General features: G+C 43.4%; 1 non-coding gene across 1 annotated transcript; it reads left to right on the plus strand.

Moving 5' to 3' along the window:
• Positions 1-6,309: 6,309 nt before the first annotated feature.
• On the plus strand, positions 6,310-6,415 carry LOC116665146. The gene has a single exon (XR_004321709.1). It is a non-coding gene; the product is annotated as a U6 spliceosomal RNA (small nuclear RNA).
• Positions 6,416-11,294: the final 4,879 nt, after the last annotated feature.

The raw sequence follows: 11,294 nt of genomic DNA on the forward strand, positions 1-11,294 counted from the left end.
ATGTTTTCCTGATCACCCATCTTTGTTACAGACTCTTTGTGACGTGGTACGGAGCTACTCAAAATTTGTCTGAAAAGAAAAACTGGTCTGAGAACTATCACTGGCTGTGACAAGGTAAGAACAGAATGGAGAGTAACCATTTAGAAACGCTCGTGGCAACTTGACACGGCTGCTGTGACCAAGTGATCAGCACTTGTCTTTCTGAGCCGGGGGAGATATTTTAGATGACGCGAACTCTCATGATGAGCCACGAGTGGCCTGAGCTGCGTACTAATATCTGATTAAATTTTAAAAAATTGGTTCTTTATCATAGTTTGCGAAGCCTGACACTTAGTACCATTTCAGTTTGCTTGAGAGTGAATGATGGAAAAACTAGTCCAGCCAGATGGAAAAACAGGCAGGCAACTTCCATCCAGTTCTCTCTGCCCCCTGTCTGGGTGACCTGGGACAAGGTCCCTTAGGACAGCTGTAAAGTGAGGGGCTTGGGCTCAATTCTCCTGAGGGTCCCTCCTATTCCTGTGCAGTGGCATAGCGAGTGTGTTTGCTGTGGAGCTGTGGACAAAGTATGTCGCCTCCCATTTCAGTAAACAAAGGATATTGCAGCCAAGCACCATCAGCCACTGCAGCTGCCCCCTACGGTGCATCCTGAGGGGACTCAGAATGGAGAACAGGACACTGGCTAGATAGTTACAGTGCATATCAAAGGAATAATTTCAATAAGCCCTGATTCTTGCATCCTCCCATACATAGAAAAGCACTAAAATTAGCTTGAGATGTCTGTGTTTTGTTTTTTTTTTTTATAATTAGCAGTAATCTGTTGATGTTTGACTACTTGGTTTTTTGTTTTTTTCCAGCAAAAACTCCTATATATCCTGGCTCTTCCCTTATCTCTTTGGAATGGTGCCTCCGAGCTACTGAGAGGCCACCTTCCCAGGCTACAGTTCTCAGTGAGGCTAACTTTTAGGTTGTCTACTTTTTTTTAGTCAACAGAGCAAATCTTTTTTTTTTTTTTTCAATTTAAAAAAATTCTATTTATTGAAAGAGCATCCTTAGACTCCAACATTTATTTTCTATCACCCTTATGCATTTATATATCCCCAAAAAAGCGAAACAGATTGCTTCAACTATTCCTAAAATTTCCTAGTCACAATTTGACTCTTCTAAGTCACTCGTAGTTTTCGGCATCCTTCCCTTCTGCCCTCCCCATAGCCCTCTTTGTTCCATCAAGGCTGTTGCTGTTACAGCATTTCTTAAAGAGCACTCCATTACTGTCACCTGAATTTTCTTACAAGTTATTGCTAGTTTTGATGACCAGACTCAATGGTGACAGTGTGTCATATGACTATTACTGGGCCAGTTGGTGATTGAGAGAGGCATTGTGATTTCAGATAGGTTAAAAAGTGAATAAAGGCATACATTTTAGGCCTGATGAATGAAATACAGTAGCTTGTTCACTTTCCTCTGCTTTCTCCCATCTTTGCTAATAGCAGCACCAGGGCAGCAAAACTTAATTTAATCAGAGAAAATCACTTTTAACATCTTCCTGTACATAACGAAATTATTTTTGGCACGAATTCTGTACTAATCAGAAATTAGCACAATCTTCTTGACTTGTTCTTTAATTTTAAAAGTGATTTCACTTTTTTAAAAGAGTGATTCCACTTTAAAAGGTCACTCAACTGTGATAAAATGTGTATGATAAACAGCAAGTTCCTACTGTATAGCAGAGGGAACTATATTCAATAGTTGTAATAATCTATAATGAAAAAGAATATGAAAAGGAACATGCGTATGTATAACTGAATCACTATGCTGTACACCAGAAACTAACACAACATTGTAAATCAACTATACTTCAATAAAAAATATGTATATATATATAATACATGAACTAAAATTTGCATCTGCCAAACAAAACTATCACACTTCACCCTCTGTTAGCTATCTTAACTTTTTTTTTTAATTTTATTTATTTATTTATTTAGTCAGGGGAGTGGGGGTGATTAGGTTTACTTATGTTTTTTTAGAGGAGGTACTGAGGATTGAACCCAGGACCTCACGCATGCTAAGTGAACACACTACCACTTGAGCTGTGCCCTCCCGCCAACTGTTCTAACTTTAAATTGAAGACAAATTCCCTGAAATCACGCAGAACTGAAGTAACTCAGGTTTCACTTCTTTGTCTTTACAGGCCCTGAGCTCTCATCCTTGATTCTGAGTCTATTGTTTTGCCCCAGGAGTATGCAGGGCTGTAGGGGTTGGAGACAAAATGAAGGGATTCCAAACTGTGAGCACCTGAGCCTGGGCATGTCGGCGGCTGACTGTGTATCTGGGAGTTCTCCAGTAGAACACAGTATTTATTAAAGGATAAGTAATAACAATGTGCTAACTTGAAACTAATAGCGGCCATCCTTTAGAAACTTAGCAAACATGGAAGGGGGACGCTATTTTATCACTTACGTTGCTTAGTAATGTTGCCACATGGTGACAATCAAAAGCAGAGCAATTTAAGGGGTGGGTATAGCTCAAGTGGTAGAGTGTACGCTTAGCACACACAAGGTTCTGGGTTCAATCCCCAGCACCTCCTCCAAAAATAAATAAATAAACCTAATTCACGCACCCCCCATCACTACCAAAAAAAGAACCCAGAAAACAAAAGCGGAGCAATTTTTAATCATACTGGGTTTTTTTTTAAATTATTTTAAACAATTCACTACAGACAGTGGACCCTCTTATTGGTTGAATCCACGGCAGATCATCTCATCCCAACACCTCAGTCTTGGTTTGCTGCTGCTTCCAGTTATAATAGTGTGTGTATTTTACATGATTGCAGACTATTTGCTTTTAAGGAATTTCAATGGCAAGGCATTTGCTCTTCTGGTTCAATAAGTGTTAGTTCTGGGCCAAGGGAGAAAAAAGAGCAATCAATATTAATAATGGCCAACACTCACGGTGTGCAAGCTCTGTGCCCAGTACAGTGCCCAGTGCTTTAGGGGCACGTTCTCGTCTTTTCTTCCAAATGCACCCCTAGGAAATTTGTTCTATTATTATCTACAGTTTACAGATAGGGAAACTGGAGCTCAGAGAGGCCAAGTAACTTCTCCAAGGTCACACAGTAAGTGGTAGAGGATGGGTCTGGGCCCAACAGCCTGACTTCAGGGCCTGTGCTTTTGACCTTTACGCTCTACTCTCTTCTACTAAGATGTCCCCCTACCACACATGTCCATCAAACAGAAGGCAGCGCACCACAATAAAATTGTTACCATTTGGGGGTATCTCTTCAGGACTAGGAAGTGTAAAAACATTGCCATATTTAATCCTTACAGCAACCCAGCAAGGGAGGTATTTGGTACTCTCTTTCACCTGGCAAGGGAAAGACGTTCAGTAAGGTTAATTGTTTTTAGATTACAGAGTCAGTATATGATGAAGCTGGTATTCAGAGTGTAAATGAAAAATATTGCCAGCCGTATCGGTAAACAAAGAGTGCTGTAACCATCAAGTCATCAGCTGCTGCCACCACTCTGACAGTGAGCGGAGGGAACTCAGAATGCAGACAAGCAGGCAGCCCGTCCCAGCAGTGCCCCATGAGGGGAGGCAGGATGCAGAACAGGATACAGGCCCTACACAGCTAGGTGCCTATCAAAGGAATGATTTCAATGAGCCCAGGACTTTGCACCTTCCCACACATAGAAAAGTGCTAAATTCCTTAACTTGAAACACTGGTTTTCTTTAATTAAGAGTAATCTTTTTATGCTCTGACCACCTGGCCTTTGATGCCAAAAGTCATATATCCTGGCTTCTACCTTGCCACTTTGGAAAGGTTACTTAGAGTGATCTGAGATGCTGTGCCCTGGGCTTGAGTTCTAAGAAAATCCACTGAATAAAACATAACTCTCACCTTTTAGGTTTTGCATTTTATTTCAGCCGACAAGAGCTACACTTATTTCTGTACTTTCTTGTTATCTCACACTTCCTGCCTAAGATGTCCAATGCTGTATGACGCATCGAACTAGGAATATATTGGTGTACACACAGTGTGAGAAAATCCCTACGCACAAGAAACAAGATGCTGTCCATCTAGATGGAGAGCTAGGTACTTGATTTCCCAGCTTGTCTTGCAGCTCTGGTGGCCCAGTCCTGGCCAATGAGAGTGCGAAGGGGAAGCTGGCTGATGGAGGTGGGTAGGTACTTGGAAGACAAGTCATGAATAAGCAATTGTTATGAAGTCATGTAAGTCAGGAATAAGCAGAAACCAAGAGGTAAATGAAGGAAAGCTGAAAGTCATAGGGTAACGCAGGAGAATTGCAACTGTGGCAGAGCCTTTAAGCCAAAAATGGCTGCTACTGAGGGACCAATAAGATGTTCAGGTCCCTCCACTGTTGACCTTCTAGAGTTTTGTGGAGCCATAGGAGCTGCAATGATTCCTGATTGATCGCTGAGCAGGCTCTGTGGCTGGTGAAGCCATGTCACCTAGCTTACCTCCCCAGATCCACTTACAATAGCCCCATCAGATCACGCTAGTTCTGGTCGTCTGAAAGAGCTTAACCAGCAGGTAACAGTTCAGCGCCATCATTCCCATCATCAGTCCTCGTGTCGCACACACACCGAGGGAAGCAGAGGTGACACGCAGGGTGCCTGTGGGCTGTGTTTGTCCCAAGTACACATCTTGTTTGGCCTGCCCAGTATCTACATGTGCACTACGACGCCTCTAGATGAAGTGTGCTCTTCCATTTGTTGTGGTCCCTACCCCTCTCTATCCTTCTTACTTGCCCTACTTTGCACAGTCACATGACCTGCCTGGTCCCTGTAGGATCAGATCACTGCAGAGGTGGTCATATCAGCTCTGTTGCCAGGTGCTCCGCAAGCTGACTTCCCTGGCAGCGGCTGACCCATGCCTTCAGGGCAGGGCAGGAGGCTGCTGCTTTCCCCAGAATCTCCCTTGTTTCTAAGGACTGCTGCAGGAAGGGGGAGGGAAAGAGAGAGAGAGCACTTGTCGCCACCCCCACAGACCACAGATATCTTCTGTCACTTCATCATCGACTTTTTCTCCACTGCAATGTGTCTGCTGCTCATAACTCCCGTTGCCACTTCTAATCACATCCAGCACCACTTACCACACGACTGTCTTCTCTCCCAGCCTTCTGTTGCTTTTTATCCTACCTGTCTTACTGGGAGCTTCTGTGGTTGATCTCTGTGGTCGTAACCAATTAGCGGGCGCTCCTCCTTCTGCCCAGCAAACCATGAGTCTCCGCAGATGAGGCCCTAGGACTGTGGCTCTGGATAGCAGCGTTTGTGAGCTGGGCCCTCAGGGCTGTGCGTTACTGTCAGTCAGTTCTGGTTTTGTTTTCCCCAAGATGTTTGGAGTGCAGAGGGATTCTAGAAGCCTGAGGGAGCTGGAACATGCAGCTACCACAGAGGTGTGGCTTGTCTCTGAAAATAACAGCCTGTGGAAATAGAGAAAAGAGAGATTACTGGGACTGGCATCCGAGGTGGCAGACAAGTTTCCCTTATAGGATGGGTTAAACCAGAAAAGAAAGGATCACAAAGAACATCCAAAACTGTAGAGGAGGCAATAAAATGTGGGTGACAGTCCAGGACGTGGTGTGCACACACAGGAGCGTGGGTATGTGTCTGTGCACACGTGTGCGTGTGTGTATGTGGCAGGACTAGCGCTGGAGAGCTTTGGAAAATAAAGACCAATTTTACAAGGTCTTGAAAGGTAGATGACCAAATTTGGAGTCACTGCAGTAGGTAGTTTAGAGCTATTGAAAGAAAGAGACATTTGGGCCCCGGTACCCATCTGAGTGACGATCCAAAGGCAAAGCAGAAATGCAGAGGACATCACCCTGGGATACTTTGAAGGCACAGTTGACAAGCCTGGATGACTGGCTCAGTCTGAAGGGCTGAAAGGAGGAAGCAGTCAATGCGGATGCCAAAGTCTTAAGCTCAGGGGCACATTGGCACAAGCCACAGAATGGAAAGTTTGAGAGAGCTAAAAGGAGATAATGAATTCTGTTTCATTCTCCAGAAAGAGACTTCTCTTCTTCATGTATTTGCTCAGCTGCCTGTGTGGTTGCCAGAACAGATCTGCATCTGCAGTGTGCACAATGGGGGTGCCTGGAGAACAAAGACAAGGCTCTCTCTTCCCTTCATCCCTGGGAATCCCTGTTCCGAGCCAACAGGACAGCAGGCCCAGAAGCTTCCACTAGACTAGCCTCCATCAAATGGCCGCGGGTCTCTCAGTGAGGGCTCTGGCCAGAATGAGACAGATGTCAACCAGTTAGTCCAGGAGAAGAGCTCAGAAGCCCAGTACTTATGCTTCAACAGCACATACGCTAAAATTGGAACGAGACAGAGATTAGCATGGCCCCTGCGCAAGGATGACACACAAATTTGTGGAGTTCCATATTTTTATGAACTTATTTACAAAACAGGAACAGACTCACAGACATCATAGAAAACAAACTTACAGCTACCAGAGGGGAAATGAGGTGGGAAGGGATAAATTGGGGGTTTGAGATTTGCAGATACTAACTCCTATGTATAAAATAGGTTAAAAAAAGTTTCTACTGTAGAGTACAGGGGACTATATTCAATACCTTGTAGTAACCTATAATGAAAAAGAATATGAAAACGAACATATGTATGTGTAAGTATGGCTAAAGCATGCTGTACACCAGATATTGACACAACATTGTAAACTGACTATACTTCAGTTAAAAAAAAAAAAAAAAAGAAGAAGCTCATTACTTGATGTGACTTCAGAGGCAGGCTCACATTCCTTTGCTGACAAGTAGGCACTTGTCATATTTGGCCCCCTCAGCAAACTGGCAGGCTGCCAAGCTGTTAAATGAAAACTGACCCATCACAGGAAGAGAGTGAAGGGCAAATGGTCATTATCTCATTCCACATTCCTTGCCATGGACTGCATCCCTGCTCTCTGTATTCAGACAGTTGTAAATATCAGCAACCTCCAAACCACATCAGGTTGTGAGGCCCAGAAGGGCACTGGTATTAAGGCTGTCCAAACTCTTGCTGGGAATTTGGGAACCTTTCTGCACCCCAAGGACCTCCACGGGGGCTCTCTTGGCAGGCACTCCCTGGAGTAAGCTGACTGATTTTTCACAACATAATCACGCCCTAGAGTTTCAAACGGGCTGTGCATTTTAGAGCATGGATTAACAGCTGTCTGTTGGACCTGTATAATCCTGAATGTTAGCATGTAAACTTCACTGTCACGAGACCACTCAGTTCATCTGGGGACATTTGACTTTTCTCAGTGTCTGGGCTTTCTGGAAATCCTAGGTGGGTCCACATGGCATGCAGTGTCATGAACAGTTGTTCAGCGTACTGGTTTCATGCATGCACAGCTAAATGGGAGTCCCAACTTTGCTTCCACCAGCTGCTCAGACTCTAGGAAAATTACTAACCTTTTTAAGCCTCAGTCTCCTTATCAGTAAAATGGAGATAATAATGCCTTTACAATGTCTTCATGATGAAACAATCATGTATAAAGGCTGTGTTAGTTATCCATTGCCGCATAACAAATGACCCCAAAACGTAATGGCTTAAAGCACCAATAAACATTTTTAAACCTCATCATTTCTGAGAGTCAGGAATGGAGGAATGGCTTAGCTGGGTGGTCCTGGCTAGTGATTTCTCAGATATCAGCTGGGGCTGCAGTCATCTGAAAGCTAACCTGGGGCTTGGACGATCCACTTCTAAGATTGCTCACTACGTGGCTGATAGGTTGGTGCTGGTCCTTAGCAAGGGCCCCCGGTTCCTCTCCACATGGGCTTCATTGTAGGGCTGCTAGAGTGTCCTCAGAGCATGGTGACTGCCTTCCCCCAGAACAATCAATCCAAGAGGCCAAGGCAGAAGTTGCAATGCCCATTATGACTCAGAAGTCACACATCACCACTTCCACTGTATGCTACTGGTCATATAGGTCAGCCCTGACTCATTATGGGAGGGGACTATTCAAGGGCATGAATCCCAGGAAGCAAGGATCACTGCAGGCTGTCTTGGATGCTGGCAAGGGCTTTCACAGTACTTAACTAAATGGTAGCTGCTAACAGGATGATTATTGTTACCTGCTTCTTATCACTTCCACATGAAAAAAAGAACTATTCCTTTCCTTTTGCTCTAAAGTGGCCAATCATTGCTTTTCTACTTGCAGATCTAGCGGCTTGCCAGTCCCGTGGTGATGTCAGAAAGGGCAGCACCCCCAAGGCCTCAAGAGGGTGACTCAAATACCCTAAAGAGGCACTCTGAAACTTTGGCCTGTTCTGTTTCTTTCCATGCTGATATAATTAGAATCCCTCACAGCTACTTCTTGATTTCTCTGATGACATGAATGCTGCAGTCAGCCAGGATCTGCAGGACATAAGCAATTGCAGCAGCAGGAAAGATGCTGACTTGCACTTTATGGTCCAGCTCTGCTAAGCAGAGAGTAGTGACTGGGTCACCCCCCTGACAATAGCAGAGACTGTGCGGGAAATGGGAATGTGTCGTTAAGGGGCAACTAGAGAAGTGTATCATCCCTGGGGCGGTGTTTATCAGCAGCAGCTCCAAGCTCTTGGTTAATTGTAAACCACTGTTGGGGTGACTTTCCCTATGTCATCACAGATGCCACACATTTGATGAGACTCAGGTTGGCTAGTGATGGGATGACTGAAGACACTTCAGTGGCAGAAGCGGCCAGTTGCTTCCCCGTATCAGTTCTTCTCTTCTTCCACAGGAAGAGAACCCCCAATTATTAGCTAGGAACAAGGCTACCCAGAACAAAAACTACATTTATCAGACCCCCTTGACAAAAGTCCTGGCCAGTGGAATGTAAGTGGAGGGCATATATGCAGCTTCTGGAAAAAGAACATGTATTTCTCTTATTCCTTCCTGCTTGCTGGAATGCTGATGAAATAACTGGAGCCACAGGAGCCACTTTGGACCATGAGGTGACCCTGGGAATGGAAGCCACTTGTGGCAGAGTAAAAAGATAGAAGACATGTGATAGCTCTCTTCCAACTCCAAGTTATCTGTCCCTAGATTTCTTGAACATTAGAAAGAAATAAACGTTTTATTCTTTCAAAAGCCATTTTTACTTTGCTTCTTTCTGTTCCTTTATGACAAACATAACCCCAACTAGCACAGCTTCTTACTGTAATGGCCATTATTACAGTTCTTGCACATGACCTGCCACCTAGGACATGCATTTACCTGCTATAGGAAGGCCTGCAGAAATGATCCTAGGAGGAGGAAGACAGACCATCATATAGTTTCATGCACATTTGTTGAGCTCCTCCTACTATGAGCAAGGCACTGTGAGGAGTTCAAAGATGAATGGGTCTCATCCAGTGGAGCTCAACCATCAAATTACATGGAGGCAGTCAAGCAGTTGTATACAGAGTTTGTTGTGAGTTTCTCTCCCATCTTGAGCACACTGTTACCACCATTTGGTTTGTTCATACATTTGTTCTACCATTCTTTCATTCATTCACTCAACAAATATCTATGAATAACTTCTACATGTCAGGCATGGTGCCAGGTGCTAAAATCATAGTGATATACTAAATTAGATGTGCCACGTGGCCTTGTGAAGTTAGCAACATAGGATGCTGCCATGTAGTGTGGGAATACTTTGGAATCTTATGCCTTAAAAAAATAAAATTGTAATAACATTATTTCTTACCGTGACATATCTTCAATAAACAAAGAGAAGGAAATAATCACAGTTCAGGAACAAATACTAACATTTTGCTATTTTCAAAAGTCTTAGTATAAGGTATACTTCTCTTTTTTTATGTGGGAATATTTAATTTTGAGACCTGCTTTTTTCACTTAATATAATATTGGGAACATTCCACCCTAACAACAAATATACTCCTACAACACATTTTTAGAAGGGATCATGTATTCCATTGAAAGGAACTGATGTAATTTATATAACTCCCTAATGATGGACACGCAGGCAAGTCTTGACTTTTCTCTATTATAAAGAGCTACTATAGTGAATATTCATACAGCTAAACATTTTATGTACTTATGACTATTTCTTTGGAATACTTTCTTAAAAGTAAAATTGCTAGGTCAAAATGTAGGTATAATTCTAAGAGTTTCCGTCCAAATCTAAAACTAAATCTAACTTTAAGTGGTTAGACAAATTTAGTCTCCCTCCAACCAGCCAAGAGTTCCACTGAATGTCTTCTTTCTCATGTAAAGACTTTGAAAGGACTCCCATCACATGATGAGTCACACTTTTGCGTGAATCGTTTTTCAGACTCCTTCCCTCCCCAGAGGGAAGAGCAGAGCTCCTGGAGAAGGCAGGAATCTGGCAAAGGGCACAGAAAGGTGGGGCAGGCCTGGTAACAACAGTCTTAGCAGAAGTCCTGCTCCAAGAGTAGACCTGCCTCCCTCCTGCAGAATATTCTCCGAGCCGATGAGGGGCACATCACGCGGAGATGATGGTACATCCCCTCCTCCAGCTTCATCTTCTCTCCCCTCTCCTCCTTGTCCTCATTCTTTGTCACTGATCATCATCATCCAAAATGAAAAGAACTTTACTGGATTTTCTGTTTATAAAATGATGGAAACTTTTTGAAGTAAGTTTAAAGAAATACAGAAAAGAAGAAAGGAAAAAGGTGGGGAGGATATAGTTCAAGTGGTAGAGTGCATACCTAGCATGCACAAGGTCCTGGGTTCAATCCCTAGTAACTCCTCTGAAAATAAATAAACCTAATTCCCTCCCGCCAAAAAACAAGAACAACCCAAAAAACAAAATGAAACAAGGAAAAAGAAAAATCACCCCCCTAAATATTGCTACCCAGTGATATGAGCACTGTGAATGCATAGGTGAACATCTTTCTTGATGTCTCTCTGCATGTACGCCAGCTCCCATTTATTATCTAGCCTTACAACAAATTCATGAGATGGGCAACATTATCCCTCTCTTATAATTACGGAAACTGAAGTGCAGGAGATGTCAAATTACTTGCCCAAGTTTATAAAACTAGTAAGTGTGGGGCTGGAATTTGAACTCGACTCTCTTACTTCAAAGCCTGGAAACTTTAACCATTGCACAATCTGTCCAGCTCTTCTGCTTTTCTCTTTCGGTGTGTGTATTTGTACAAATGGCATCCTTATATTTCTTTGGTTTCTCTGTTTCATTCAAAAAGGTGCCATGGGCATCTTCACAAAGATGTTTAGACACTGGGCTCTAAAGTTTGTCTCGACAACAGCTTATTAAATCTGTGACCTTGGGCCTACTTAACCTCAGGCCAGTTTCCTTATCTATAAAA

Source organism: Camelus ferus, chromosome 7 (genome assembly GCF_009834535.1).
Source record: "Camelus ferus isolate YT-003-E chromosome 7, BCGSAC_Cfer_1.0, whole genome shotgun sequence".
NCBI lineage: Eukaryota > Metazoa > Chordata > Mammalia > Artiodactyla > Camelidae > Camelus > Camelus ferus.